Source organism: Danio rerio, chromosome 7 (assembly GCF_049306965.1).
Source record: "Danio rerio strain Tuebingen ecotype United States chromosome 7, GRCz12tu, whole genome shotgun sequence".
NCBI classification, from domain to species: domain Eukaryota; kingdom Metazoa; phylum Chordata; class Actinopteri; order Cypriniformes; family Danionidae; genus Danio; species Danio rerio.
This window is the reverse complement of record NC_133182.1, coordinates 59,049,239-59,066,172: the sequence shown is the minus strand read 5'-3', so window position 1 is coordinate 59,066,172 and position 16,934 is coordinate 59,049,239. Positions and strand designations below refer to the sequence as shown.

General features: G+C 35.1%; 1 protein-coding gene across 17 annotated transcripts in view; it reads left to right on the top strand.

The window, feature by feature from the left end:
* The window catches only part of ank2b (ankyrin 2b, neuronal), a 245,000-nt gene that overhangs the window by 57,541 nt on the left and 170,525 nt on the right, over nt 1-16,934 (top strand). The window lies entirely within an intron of this gene.

Here is a 16,934-nt window from a genome sequence, read left to right as displayed (position 1 = left end):
TATGTTTAGAAATGTGTTGAACAAAATCTTCCCTTAGTTAAACAGAAATTGGGGGGGAAAATGGATACAAAAATTTAGGGGGGCTTATAATTCTGACTTCAAACGTATGTGCTTGTAGCATTTTATGGTTAGTTAATGAAATGTAGGTTATTCATGAATATTTATCGTAGTTGATATTATCAGTATATGGAGCCGGTATGACAAACACAATATAAACGTGTTTGGAAATAAATAAATATTGTATCAATTCAGACCAGTCAATCAACTGCAGTTTTTAAATTTAAACTCAATTTAAATTAGTCAAGTCAAGTCAAGTCGAGCTTTATTGTCAAAATGAAAGGTTGTGTCTCGCAGGACAATGGTGCTACCTAAACTAATCATAAATACAAACACAACACTGGACATAGAGAGTTATTAAAAAAAATGCTTAACTAACATATAATATAAGATACTTAACTATACATTTGTGATAGTAGTAATGATAAATTTAGTAGTGATAATAAATTTAAAGTAGTAATAATAATTTAGTTATTAGAAATTATAAAGGCGTCACGGTAATGCGGTGGCAGTGGGCAGCACCATCGCCTCACAGCAAGAAGGGAGCTGGTTCGAGCCCCGGCAGGGTCAGTTAGCATTTCTGTTTGCTGCTTGCATGTTCTTCCCGTGTTCACTTGGGTTTCCTCCGGGTGCTCCGGTTTCCCCCACAAGTCCAAAGACATGCGCTATAGGTGAATTGGGTAGGTTATGAGAGTGTTTAAGGGTGTTTCCCAGTGATGGGTTGTGGCAGGAAGGACATCCGCTGCGTAAAACATATGCTGATTAAGTTCGGTTCCACTGTGGTGACCCCTGATTAATAAAGGGACTAAGCTGAAAACAAAATGAATGAATGAATGAATAATAAAGCATAATGAAATGAATATAAAAAACATAGTAATAACATATCATGTTTCATCTAGCCAGCTGTTTTTATTGTATTAACTGTACCGAAATAAGCACTCATTCAGTATACTGTATATCTAGTTAAAATGCTGATTATAATTCATTATGTTTTTACATTTTGTAACATAATCGTCAAACACATATTTAATTCAATTGTTGTTTATTCATTTATTTTATAGTAAGTGATTTTTTACAGGAAAGCACAACAAACACTCATCTCATCTTTTTTGTCTCTCTTACTCTTGCTCTTTCATCAACATTCATTTCCTCTCCATCTTGTTCCCATGGTACCTGTGGCTCTGATTCGTTCCTTCTGTTTAAGACTAACCCATGCTGGAGACAAATTGAAAAAGGGGCTATATTTAGCCTCCGCTGCCTCTGAACTTTGGTACTGTTAGTATTTTCTTGTAAATTACAGTTTTCTTTGAGAGAACATGAAAAGTATGAATTGAAGGAACAGTTTGAATGAACTCCTGCAGTCTGGTGTGCTTGTGAATGAATTCTCAAATCATGGGGTGTTGTGGAGATTTGCCCTTTTTTTATAGGTTAAAAAGATTACAGAGAATGTTTAGGAGACAAAACTATTACTGGAAAGTACAGAGTTTTAAGTTTTACCTTTATCTCTTTCCTCAGAGCCCATTCCAGCAATAATCCTTGTGTTTAAACATTTATATAGAAACTACATAGCTTTTTCACAAATACACAAATAGATTGACAATAAGGTAATTTTTTTAACATTAGCAGCAGCATTAGCAATTGAATTGAATATTCAGGTTCTGGGTCACATTATAATTTAAATAAAAACATAAAGAATCATTAAACCTGGTTTTCCTGTACACATTTTAAACAATTCTCTAGCATACAGTAGGCTGTTTAATCTAAAAATATTAATGTAACAAGTTGTTAATTGTAATAGTTATTAAAGGTAATATAATGTTTTTTAGTAGACAGCAGCAATATTCTACTAAACTATATTCCTTTTTATCACTATCAACACTAATTGAAATGAGAAGAAACATACTTCTAGATTAAATTTGATATAAAATGTTGCATTTTTAATGAACTTATTTACATAAAAACAATACGTACAATTGCCATTACATACAAACTATTAAAACAGCTGATTCGAATGTTATTACTCAATTGAATAAGCATTGGTTATCAGCTGATAGATACGGGCTAGTTGTGGCCTGTTCATTCACCATCCATTCACATGGTTAATCAGCTATCACATATGGCTACGGCCAGAAGTTATTGAGAATTATATATTATTTATTAAATTTTCCATTAATTGTATTTTATTAATGTCTACCCCTACCCCAACTCTAAACCCAACCATCACAGTAGTGAAAAACTGATCTGGATCTGGAGTCTTCTCTATAAGTATAGCTGATTAACCATTTGGATGTATGAATACAGCCTTCTGAACCTACCAGTAGGCACAGAAGGCCCCTACTGGCCCATATCTATCAGCTGATAACCTCTGATAATGCCCATTAAATCATTCATAACATTCGAAGTGGGTGTTTAAAAACACCTTTAATCTCCTAATAATATACAACTATAGTTTAGAATTGTTAACAAACCATGTTATCATGTGACAAGAACTGAATGAATTCATTTTCTATGGCTGATTCTTCTGATTACGTTTTATTTACTAACAAAGTGACCAATTTAATACTGATTTCTGATTGTTGCCCATGTTTTTTTTTTTGTTAGTTTTTTTTTTATGTAGAGTATGTATATTTTACTAGTGGTTATGCAAACACACTTCTAAATTAATTCAATTCATCATTATTTATACAGGGCTTTTACAATGTAGATTGTGTCAAAGCAGCTTAACAGTTCCAGTAGATTGAAACAGTGTCAGTCCAGTTCAATTTACTATAATACACACATAAAATTAAAAATGTATGTTCAGATGTTCAGTTAAATTGAATAAAGGCCACGTACAATAAGTATTAAAGTTTACTCAAGCTCTAGACTTTAAAATATAAACCTCAAGTGATCGCCTAAATGAGCTGTAATAAAAACTGGCCAAAAACATAACTATGATCCGTACAGTACATCAGGTTGAAACAATTAAGGAAGACTGAAGATTAAGTTAGTTTGTCAAACTGACTGCCATTTCTGTGTCTGTAAAAGCCTTTCAGGATCAGTATGCCTAGCCTGATCTCATGAGGAAATTAATTATTTTACGTTTTGTCAGTTTAGTGGATAATTCATACAAATTCATACAAGTTTAGTCATACAAAAATGTAAGATTTTTAAAATAAGGCATGGCATCACACCTCACCTCTAAATCCAACCATCATTAGGGGATGAGCAAATTGTACTAAAATGTACGAATAAGATTTAAATGTACGAATGCCACTAAATCAAAAGGTTACGAATTAGCGTGAGATATCATTGGAAAGTCTCTCTCTGTGTGCATTTAATAATGTTCAGTTGCTCAATACATAAAATTTCCCCTGTCTTGGTCCTGTTTTTCTTCTAATTCTCTTCACTTTTCTTCCCTGCATGGGCACCAGAGCGCTTTTGTCTTTTTGATAGGGTGATTCTGTATTATGCATCTATTTTAGTTAGGTAACGGGAGAGTAATAAAATAGCTATGTTTTTGTTTTCAAGACGAAAGTTTCCATAGTGCAACGGAAAGACAGCAATATTACAATGATGAGTCACAAAGAAATAAAAAAAATTTATAAGAAGAATATAGAATTTTGACCAATGCATGTACTGTAAGACTACACAATATAACATTTCACCACTGATATCGCAATGTGTGCATCTGCAGTAGTGACATTGCAAGATATGTAATAGTAAGTGTAAATTATAGTTGACCAGGAGCTACAGAACACATGCGATTTTTGTATGTTAACCATAATAGAGTAAAAGTTTATCATTTTCATGCTTTAATACCTGTGACTGAGCATTTAAGGAGAGTATTTGGACACACAAAAATGATGGTTTGGAGGTGTAACAAATATTAATTGTATTTAATTATTTATACGGAAATTGTTTCTAGAAGAATTATTGTTTCTAGTCTAGATATCAGATAGCAAAAAGATACAAATCAGAGAGCAAGATTATTTACTCCACTGGAAAGGAATGGAAGAAGGAAGAACTCTTAATTTTAACTTCTTCTGAAGGTGAAAACAAAACAATATTTTTACTTGATATAAGAATTTGAGATTTTTCAACTAGAAACAAGACAAAGCCAGTAAAAAAAAGTTTTTTTTTTTTTTTTTGCATTGTGATTACTCAAACTGTCAAATAGAGCTATTCAAACTATTAGAGGTGTGAACCTAAACAGGACTCACAGTTTAGTTTGGTTATGATTATCATGAAATAGTTTCGGTTCAGTTTGATATCTTGGTGCATCACGGTGCATTGACGATGCTTTCTATAAGCAGTTTTATATTTTTATCACAGCAGCAATTCTTGTAGTAAAATGTATAAATATATTTATATACTATTTGTAATACAATTTTGTCCTTTAATATAAAAACACTCAGATATAAAAACTGTACCTTTAAACAACACAAGCATTTATAGCAAATAAACAACAAATAAAAATCCCACTCACTTTTTGAGCCTTGTCTAGCAAGTTATTTCTTACACCCCTTTGATTGGTCACACACTTAACAGAAAGGGCTGCGATTAGCTCTTGCGCACTGGCGCTCTTCACAGATGAGTGACACTGATAAACGGCAGCGGTGATCACAACTGATCCATAATAGACACAGCGAAGAAAACTCTCCAGACACATGCTTGTGTCTGTATCCAGAAGTATCGCTGTAAAACAGCTGAGACGAGAGGAAAAGTCACGCCAGCAGGTCAAATGGGCCACAGGGAGAGAGGGAAATGAAGTTTACTTTCATTCTCTCAATTGCAGTAAAACAGAGGCTTCTGCTGTAAGTGTCAGTGAAAGACATACACGCCGTTAAATTGTGCACAGTTTCTGCGTTTTTAAGTAGTTGGAGCATTGTTAATACTCGCCCTCGCCTCCCTCGCTATAGTAAGCGACAGCGACATAGCACATAGGAAATAAATGATGTCAGTAATAACCGGTTATGATTATTACTGAACCGATACTGAATTGTCCGCGTCTGCATTACAGTCTCTTGTGAAACTGTTTTCAATTCCATGCATCCCTAATGTACAGTGCATTACTGTATTTTATATATGCAGTATTTTATTTGTAATATTTTAAATTCATATTGTTGAAGTATGGGTGATAAAATATCCTGAAAGTTCAGTCAGAAATTTTGTCCCTAAGAAAATGTATATATTTACTTTTTTGTTGATTATATTCTTTTCCACTATCCACTAACTAAAATATATTAGGATGTCTGAAAGCATTTAGCTATGCAGAACAATAAACATCTGTTCCTGTATAGTCTCTTTACAAGTTATAATAAACCTGCCAGTTGAATGACTGTGATTTTCACCTAATGATTTGTAAAGTTAGTTGTTTGTTCTAGCTGAACACACTTCCTCTCACTTAGACTGCTTTTTTTGGTCAGTGGTGGGTGTTTCATGAACTGAAACACAATGACAGATGGGGGCTGGAAATGGCCAGAGAAACTGTGCACCAGTAGGGTTGATGGTGCTAATTCTGTGTTTGTGTGTCTGCGCATGCCAATATACTTGTTTATATGGAAAGCAATTATCAAGCATGACGCACTCATTCTTGAAAATTAGAAATGCGTGGGGAAACTTTTGAGTTAACCCAATTTTGATGATAAACCATTTATGTTATCCACTTTATTTTTCTCATGATCTGTTTTTAGTGAATAGGTGAGAATTTCTTATATGGCGAGATTAATTAAACTAGAAAAATTAACATGATACTGACATCCCAAAAAGCACCAATGGGAGTGGAACGTTCTACTGGCAATGCACAAATTAAAGAACACCAACTCAATTTACCAAAATCAGCACTTATTAAAGAATTTTTACATTATGTAAAATTAGTCTCTGGTGTTCATAATGTGTGAAGTTTTCAACCCATACTCATTCTAATTACGTACTTCTATATACAGTACATTTCTGGAGTGTGCCAAATATGTCCCAGGAGGTACAGCATTTTTTTGGTGCAGTTTTTGTTTTTGTGAATCCACCAGAGGCCGCTGTGTATGCTTATTCAGATCGCAAATTTCTCTCGAAAGTGCCCTTCTCCCTGCTTTTTTCATATAAATCCTGACTGACAGACCCACCCTCCTCCATTCCTAAACCCAACCAATAGTGTTTTCAAAAGCAACAAATTGAAAATCAGGTGAGGGCTTTTTTTTTTGGATTGCAATTTAAAACACTGGTTGGATTTAGGGAAGGGGGTGGGTCAATTGGTGCTTTTTAAAACAATATTGAATGGTTTTAGGGAAGGGGAGGGTGGGGGAATTGTTTGGCAGTCAGTCAAACAGTCAGTCAACAGCGACCTCTGGTGGATTTGCACGAGAAGACCAGGCACAAATGGCACTCGCAAGAGAAATTTGAGATCTGAAAAAGCACTCAGCAGCCTCTGGGGGATTCGCGAAAACAAAAAGTGCAAAAAAAACTTGCTCCTGTGACATATTTTGCTCTCTCCAGAAATGTATATAGGAGTACCTAATGAGAATTAGCCTGGGTTGTATAAAGGAGTCTAAATCGCACCAGGAAGTCCTCCATTACACACACACAAACAGCAAGCTGTTGCAAGGAGACTGAAACTGTAATGGGCAACATTAAGACATATGTACACATTTCCTCTTTACATTTACACTTTTATATGTGCACTACTGAAACCCTCTATAAATCAGTTTTATTTGTATGTTTCCTTAAAAATGAATTACAATGAAATGTATTTAAAATTCATAATGATTCTTAATTTTCCAGCTGTCGTTGTCTTGCTGTGTTCGCCTGTGGCCAGGAAAGCTCACTGCTTTGGCTACACAATGTCTACTTTGTAGATGGAAATCCAGTCACCCATCAAACCCTGCTGCTTCCCTCACTGTTTCAGCCAAATCTTTTGTTCTCATAATCCAATTGTTACAGTTTTCGTTCTGCTTTATCCCAGAGTCATTCCCTTCTTTACCACCCATATAACACAATGCGAACACTGTAGTGCAACAACCACAGTGGAATGAAGCACTAATGCTCTGTTTTGTGACTAAATAGCATGTCTATTTTTCATAATAGTTAGCACGCTTCATTTCCCGCCATTTTCAGTTTCTTTGTTCACCAAATTGGATGCTTTCACACTTGTGGTGAGTTTTTTAGTTAATGTAAAAGACATTCCAGGTTTGCAGTAAATGGATAAATACTACATGATATGTGAAACAATGTGAGGGTTTATATGGATTTGATATATCTGACTGCATGTAAATGTGAGGGGGAACGAGAAAAACAGTGTGGGGAGAAATTAAACCAAAGATGAAGTAAAGTTCAAAGTAGGTCGTAGATTTGGGGAGTGTGTGAAAAACGTAAAGAGAGTGTGATAAACAGAGTCTGTATTTCCTTCTAAAGAAAGGATCAGTTATGAACTTCAGTTCTCTAAGAAAGAGCTATTGAAGCTGAAACAGAGAAGACAGTGTCAAACCGGAAACCCTGACCAAAATGCTGGGAACATTTTCCTAATATTGGGGAATATAATTTCTCCACTCATTTGCTCTATGTAGTCTTTGTTCAAAAGTTCAATGTAACGTCTAATTTAATTTATTAATATTTTCTGTTTGTTCATTTGTTCCCTCATAGCGGACTGCTTTCCATTACACAACAAAATGTGTCTTTCAACTCTAAAGGTTCACTAACTGATTTTGCTGTTCACACTGTACACAATACTGGAAACATTCTAACAACATGTTAATTCATACTAGAATCGTGCTAACAGTATTATAATTCATACTAGAATCACCCTAATGAAATGCTATTTCATACTGGAATCGTGCTAACAACATGCTAATTCATACTAGAATCATGCTAGCATGTTAATTTCATGCTAGAAACATGCTAGTGACATGTTAAATCATGCTAAAAAGATAATAACAACATGCTAATTCATGCTAAAATCATGTTAATTCATGCTAATCCATGATAGAATCATGATAACAACATGTTAATCCTTACTGGAAACATGTTAACAACATGCTAACTCATGCTAGAATCATGCCAACAATATGCTAATTCATTGAACAACCGTGCTGACAACATGTTAATCCATACTAGAATCATGCTTACAACATGATAATTTGTACTGGATACATACTCACAACATGCTAAATCATACTGGAAACATGCTAACAACGTGCTAATTTGTTTTAGAATCATAATAATAACATGCTAATCCATAATAGTATCATGCTAACACCATACCAATCCATACTAGAATCATGTTAACAACATGCTAATTCATCTGTCTATTTATCTATACTATTTTGAACTAAATAAACTATAACCAACAGGCTTTCTCAAGTCAGCCTCAAACTACTACATTTATACTACATTATTACTACATTTGTCTCATTCTTTGCAGTAGTTTATTAATTATAGAACAATAAAAAGAGACACCCAAAATCCCTCTCTGTAAAAACCTTTGATTCTAATAATATTAAATGAGGACCAGATTTCATTTAATGCTCAGAATTTCTTTGCACTAAAAATATATGCAAATGAGCTTTAATTTAATGATGTAATTTTGTTACAGTGTTCAAGCTAAACATCAAAATATAGGTAAGAAGGAGGAGGCACCGAACATATAAACAGAAAGCAAACATGCAGTGGCAGACCCTCATGGTAAAGGGTCGCAAAAACAAAAGTATGAATTTAACATAAATGTCCCACTCCTTCAGTAGTTCTCTCATATTCCAATATCATCACTCCTCCTTTTATTCTTTTGGAGCTCCTCCATGAAAGCAGTGTGATGCACAGATGATGCTCATTAACACTCGTGCCACCAGCCTCGCTCCACTCCATGGCTCTCGGCACCACTTCCTGCAAATGCCTTATTTGCATATTTTAACATACCATTTTATTAAACTTGTAATGCAAAAAAAAAATAAATTAATTAATAAAAATAAATTGTTTAAATAATTGATCCAATGCTGAAGTATGATGATTATTGTTATCGAGTTAAAATAATAATGCTTTAACCCCTCTAAAGAAACTAAAAGAAATGCTCTCTGCAAATGTGAGACTGAGATTTTTTATGTTTAATTGGTTAGTGGTTAATAAAAGTTGAATTAGTTACAGTTAATAAAAATGTACTGTTAATTTGTTTGTTGTTGTTGTGATAGTTTGTTTAAAATGATTCAATTATTCATAATTATTAAGCCATTAATTTATGTTGTTAATTAGCTTGAAGTTTTAAACTTAAAATAATATACCCCATGTCCAAATCAAAATAAAAAAAAAAAAATCACAAAAACTACAGAGAATATAGTTTGTGACTTGAAAATCAGGGTTTTAACTTTTTTACAGTGTATAAGAATCTGAACATAATAATGCAGTTTACCGATTGAGCTTTGTATTGTGTCTGTAGCCTTTTCCTTCATCTCTGTTCTCCAAAGCAGACATGCATCTTTTTTTCATGTTCTTGTTATTTCTTGTTGCCATAATAAAGAGAGTATAAAAAAAAGCCAAACCAATTTATCTGGCCAAAATTTAAAATATGGAGATTGTATTCCCATTTAATGAAGTCTGTCTCTGTGTGCTCTCTGTGAGCCACATTGAATGATCTGCCCCTCCACCCCCTTAGGGTTTTATCAATTATTCATCTGAGGAAGGGGTTTTGTTGGTTTACTCTTCATGCCTGAAGTATAGGAAGAGAAACTGAAATGCATTTAGAGCCAATTATATTTTGCTCATTGTTTTCCTCAGATATATACATTATGCAAACATTTTACAGCCACATAATGGAGGTTAAACATTACAAAATGTGTTCCATGGGTCAAAAATAAGAGGAGTTAGACAGTACTATCATTTTTCCAGTATTATTGAACTCTTTTACCCATACAATCACACAGGTGTGATTGGCCTAAGCTGGTCCCTGGAGCGTATAATTACATCTGTGTAATTTGACCATTCAAAACACACATTATCAATGGTTAAATTCATATCTGATTTCCCACAATATCTTGCAATGACGCACAGAAATGGGCGTATAGTGCTTGTCATAATTTGACAAGCACTGTGCTTGAAAATGTATCAGTGTTTTCAAACAAATACCATTAAAATGCACATACGTACTAGCAGAAATAAGGCATAAAGACATGGAAAGGAGTTTTTTTTTGCTCAAATTCATAATAAAATAGTGTTTTATTTGTATTGTTCAAAGTATTTTTGTAAGTAAGGAGGCATTGAATATATAACTTGTCGACAATGTGAAACATATATTGTACTCTGATGAGTCCACCTTCACTGTCCTTCCCAAATCTGAGAGAGTTATGGTGTGGAGAAGCCCCAAAGAAGCATATCACAGAACGCTATCTGCGTTCTGAATGATTTGAGATACTAAGCATTCCATTTTTGCATTCCATAGCAAATAGTATGTGTGTAACTTTTTTTTTTAATAAAAAGTCTTATAATCTAAACAATTTATATATAAAAAAACATCTCAGTGTAAATAAGTTGTCAATTAATAAGAATATGTCAATAACTTAATTTTGACAAAAATGTCAGATAGACAACCTTACAATTTTAAGGTGACAAGTTCCTCCTTTCAGCTCACTAACTCTAACTTAGTATTTTTAGAAATGTGCTGTAAAAGGTATAACGTACAGTAAATTAAAAAGTATAAGACAAACACGATAGCCTCAAGAACAAACACTTTTTATGGACACATGGCATTAAAATAGCAGAGTGTTCAAGCATTTTTTCTTTCGTACAATTAATGTACACGGCTGTCAGTCAAGATAAGCCAGAGTGTAGAGGACTTTAAGTGTTAGACTATTTGACAGCTCCTCATTATTAGATATTTTTATTGAAGTCACCGGAAGTTTTATAAGACCACCAGTTGAACTAATAGCACGTTAAACATAAAACCGGATGACAGGAAATGGTTGTCCACTTTTTGCTCGAAATGTTTTGAACACATTATGCAAATGTAAATTTGTTCACAAACACAAAAGCTTTTATCTCATATACTGTTCAATATACCCCTCATATACTGTAGCTATAGTTGAAAGGGAGCTGGAAACAAGCTCTAAAGAGTTGCATAAGGCTCTGCTCTGTTCGACAGCAAACTTTATCCCCTGGGCTTTTATTGATTCTGTTCCAAGTTAGCAAAATGGCACCAGCTAATAGAATCTGCAGGGAGATCTCTGTATGGTGTTTCTGTTGGTTTGCCTCATAGCACTTTGAAATTGACTCGCTTTAGTGACTTTAATCAACTGGCGTAGAGTTTCACTGAAATCCTCATATGTTTCAAATCATGTCTTGTTCACTGTGGATAATGCTATTGTTCAGTCTCATCTCAGTTCTCTTGTTTTATGGACAAATATACAGTAGCATAGTCTTGTAGAGGAATTGGCTTTTGAGTAATTTTTTTTCTTTTCCATAATCTTTTAAAAACCTGGGGCCTCATGTATCAACGCTGCGTACGCACAAAAACTTTGCGTACGCCAGGTTTCACGGTCAGAATCGCTAATGTTTGGATTTACTAACGATGAACTGAACGTGGGAATGTGCGCAGCTCCACGCCAGCTTCATGGCTGGTGTACGCACATTTTTTGTGCGTGTCTGTTTTTTTCCATTGGCGACTCCTAGAGGCAGTTGTGTTAAATTGCACTCTACAAAGTGTCTTTGAGCCGTGCATTGACAGCTGTATGAGACAGGTTCATCTAGCAGGTATATAAGGTTTCCATATCATACAATTGAACAGCCAAACATTAAAGCGCAATTTGCAGCGGTCGCCTGTTTTCCCTATGTAATGGGAGCTATCTACTGCACGCACATTGCTATAAAGGCGCAATCTAGGCAAAATCTGATATGTAGTTGGGGAAAAAAAGGAAAATGAGTTTATCAGACGCTGGATTCGAACCAAGTTTATCCTCAAACGTGTCAAAACATGTTGATGTACGCTTTACGAGCTGCGCCACTGAGACTATTAAGGGTGCTGCAACATTTTACACTTATAAATCACATTATTTCCTGTTTAATCCACTAAGTGTGATGTTCAGACCTAACTGTGTTAACGCATCAGCTAAACTCTCCCACTCAATTTTTTCTTTTGCTATTAATTCCGGTGGACAAACTTGCAAAAAAAAAAAAAAGTTTGGTCCCACTTTATATTAAGTGGCCTTAACTAATATGTACTTACACAGGAATTATTAGTTTGTTACAATGTACTTATTGTGTAAATACATGTATTTATTGTGTACTTATGCTTGATTAAATACATGTATGTAATTACATCTGTAATTAACTTCTGTAATTACATTTGTAAATACACTGCTGACCATTCCCTACACCTTAACCCACCCTTAAACCTATCCACACCACCAAACCTGTCCCTAACCCAACCCCTATCCCAACTCAAGAGCACCACAAGTGCTCTCAAATACTTAATGAACACAGTAAGTACATTGTAATTATTTTTGATGTAACTACATAGTAGTTAAGGAAACTTAATATAAAGTGGAACCAAAAGTTTTTCTCCAGTCTACCTCCGAAGGGAGCACCTCTGATTCACATTCTGTTCAAAGTTTCTCTTTTCGCATGCTTTTGCCATTGCTTTTTTCTTTGGTTTTGCCAAAGTAGAGTCATTAGCATATTCATACGGGGGAGGAGGCAGAGAGGGGTTTTGCGCTCGTGCATGTTGCGCTCAGTTTCACGTTCATTCGGATGTACAAAAGAATATGCGTGGGATTCGGCGTACGCAGTGTTTCATACATCTGAATTTTTTTCTGCGTACGCAAATTTACAGCTTTGTGCGTACGCAATGTTTTAGTATGATTTCCAAGCAAGTCTTTGGCCCCTGGTGTTGTTGTTTACTGGTTTCTTTTATGACAACTAATTGTTTTCTGAATTTTTATTATACTTCAGTGTCATTCTTTAATCTCTTTTTACTACCTATTAATTCTAATAATTATTTTAATCATGTTTCTAAATATGATAATTTCCCAATAAAATGACTTCATGACAAACATAACAGTGTGACACTGCCATGTTAAAACAACATTAGACACTGCAGTAACAAAGCGAAGCACTACACACATATTAGAACATAATTAGTTTACTATTTATGTTGTACATTAGATCAAGTAAATGCAGGTTTGGTGAGCAAAAGAGACTTCTTAAAATAAAACATTATAAAATCTTACTCATTTTCTTTTTCGTGTTGCTATTCCTGGGCTTCAGTTTGTTGTTTTGGTTTTTGATCAGTATTGTGTGTGTCTTGTATTGAACACGTCCCCATTTTTCTCAAAAAACATATTTCTAAAGGCGTCTTTGAAAGTTTCCCCAGATGTTGGTAGCAACTAAACAAGTCCATAACTGCAAAGAAAACAAATCTAATTAGTTTACATATTAAGTTGTGCACTGTAAAACTACTTTACCGTTAAAAACACTACAAACCGTAAAAGTAATTTTTAATTTTTACGGTAAATGACCGTATTTTATTACTTTATAGACGTAATATGTCAGTATTTTAAATTATCAACATCTACACATCTTTTGTTACACAGTTAGACAGGTTAGCACACCCACATGCAGGTGGTGATGAGGAACTTACATAATAAGCCAATGCTCATCACAAACAACTTTTCCCACAAGCAAAATAGAGTATCAGCATATAGAAGGTGCCTAGTGTCATTCACACAGCTACTAAACACCAGTATTGTAACATGCATAAAATTAAAGTCATGAAATAAACATTGTTTATCAACATTAGATGTAACATAAATCTCTAATGTACATTACTGATGGGGAAACAACTAAAAAGACCCATATTAATGTCAACCAAATGCATAAAAAGTTATGTGCCATGCAGGAAATTCTGGGAAAGTCAATTTACGGTTATTCGCCGTATATATTAAGGAAACATACCGTTAACCAGATTACGGATTTGTACTGTAGCGTTTGTACTGTTTTTTACCATTGAAATCACGGCCATTTTTTAAAGTGTGTAATAAAAGGAAATGACACTGGGAAAAAGTATTGAACACATGAAGAAAGAGTGATGTAGAAAGACAGTGAAAGCCTAGAAAGCAGCTGAAATCTCTCAGCAGTTCTTCAGCAACCCACTGCCCTTCGTCAGAGTAAATTAATATTTGCTGCTTCAGTCCAACATTTACATTAGCAGGAGGATGAAGATGAAACCAGGGTGGACATTTCAGCAGGACAAAACACAGCCAGAAGATTCTCAAACGTTTTCAGAGAAAGAAAATCAATCTGTAGAATAGCCCAGCCAATCACCTGACAGAATCCAATAAAAAATACAAAATAAAGATCAGATTTGATAGACGAGACCCACAGAACCCTCAATATTTTTACACTGCACTACAAAAATAATCAGACCTAGTCAATTCATATGACTTCATCCTTCATATGAGTCACCTTTAAAGGGCCATGAAAGCCCCTCGTTTCAGCAGGGTGTTTTCACACCTCTACTTTGGAAAAAGTCAGAAAAGTGGGCGTGTCCAGCTCTGTTTAGGGGGGAGTGTCGGAGGAACTAAAGGGGGAGGGTGTGGGAGTGTCTATTTGGGCACGCGCGAGTTTCAGTCAAAATACTCACACACAGGAGAAAGTGATGGTGTTTAACCTACATGGACATCTGTAGTGGAATTATTTGCCAAATTATTAAATGTTGGACTTTAACTGCAGTTTGGCTCTTTCATTCAGGGAATTCATTCATTCCCCTCGCGACAAACGAGATATTTGATTCGAGGATCTGCTCTAAGCGTGTATTTTTCATGCAATGTTTGATACCGCACGGCGAATGAGAGAAAAAAAGCCTCCGCATTTTCAGGAAACTACACGGATACACACGGCAAGGTAGCGTCAGAAAGCCGCGTGTGTTATTCCGGTCACAAAATGCGGTTAAAAACCCTACACGAGGTTAAAGTTTGGTTGTGGTCCTAACATGTTACGGTGCAATAGTTAACTTAGTTCAATACCAACAAACTGAATAAACAAAGAGCACTAGTCACTCACTTACCAAAGCTGCAGAGACAGGACAATCCACAGCAACTAGAGCCGCGTCTTTATGAAGAGAAGACTACAAGCGAATCCGATCTCAGTGTTTGCAGATGAGAACAGCTCTCAAGTAAACAATAATCCTCCTTAGACACGTAAGTTATTGTTGTCGAGCATCGCGTACACTGTAATCCACACGTGAGTCTGAGCTCTCACAGAGAGAAAAAGAAAACGAAACTTAACTGCAGCAAACTCTAAAAGCAACACTTCATGCTTGTTTTGCCAACACAACATGGCGTCTATGTCGTGTAAACACAGTAATGAATATTAATGAAGTTGCACAATAAAGCGCGCTGATTGGTTTGAACCAAGCCTTACTCATGCATTAATGCATCACACTGTAAGACGTAATAAGACTCACTCTGGCACAGACGCCCAGTCTGCACGCTGGAATACAGGCTATTATGTCATGACCGTGACGCAGCTTCAAAAATTCGTTTTAAACAGGAAGTACGAATTTGCTTGAAATAACGCAAACACAACCAATTTACACTTTTTAGTGAAATATAGGTGTCTTAATAGTGTTTTTAGCAGTGTGGGACATATATACGACTGTCAACAGCTCAAAAAATGTGTTTTGGTGTTTCGTGACCCTTTAAGCTGACATTATGAAAAAAGCCTTTTATATAAAGTATTAAATACATTTCAGTAGTTCAGCACTGTTATCAATGCTATTACACATTACCAACTTTTCAGATTTATTTTATTTATTTATTTATTTATTTTTTCTGTATTTGTATTATTTGGCTTTTTACCAAACTCTGGTTTAATGCAATTCCAAGCTCCTTTAGAAATAATATTCCCAGGATAAAACATGATATGTCCAATACTTACTTCCCTGCTGTATGGTTGTATATTTATATTAACACACACACACACACACACACACACACACACACACACACACACACAAACACGCACACACACACACACACACACACACACACACACACACACACACACACACACACACACACACACACACACACACACAAACACGCACGCACGCACTCACACACACACACACACACACACACACACACACACACACACACACACACACACACACACACACACACACACACACACACACACACACAATACTGATCAGAAACAAAAACAACAAACTAAAGCACAGGATGAGTAGCACAGGAAAGGAAAATGAAAGCATTGGAAACAAAATGCATACCCCTTGCTTAGGTGAAATGTAAAAAAATAAAGCTTGTGTCCATATTTATCAAATCGCAGATATTACTAACATTTAGTGCACAACAGTCTATTTTGTTACAGATTTTGTTAATCTAACTGATGTGGAAGGGAAAGTCTTTCATCTTTGACTTATATTCATTGTATGCCTCATTAAGGCAGATGTCTTTGTTCATTTCTTTTAAATGCTGCATCTCATTGTACTTAGAACACAAGAACACTTCCTATGTAAATGTCTCATTACTCCTTAATTGTGTTTTCTCTTAATCGAATTATGCTTTGAGCATTAACTTGTGAAACTGACCTTTCCACTTGATGGATTTTTTTTTTCTTAAATATTTCTAGCTTTTTATAAGACTCTGATCTTTGCTATCTTATTAACACTGGTGCAGATGGTCACTCATATGTGAGTTAACACTGTAACAGTGCTTTGCCTTTCATTTTTTTTTTCTTGCTTTGCACAGTCAAGCCAACTATTGTTTCATAATGGGACATAATATCACTGAAATATATTCTGGCTCAGGGTTGGTAAGATTTAATGCCCATAAACCACACAAATCCACTGCAGTGGATTTGTCTTTTTTGATTAACAGGTTTGTCCAAGTTTAATCTGCATTAGT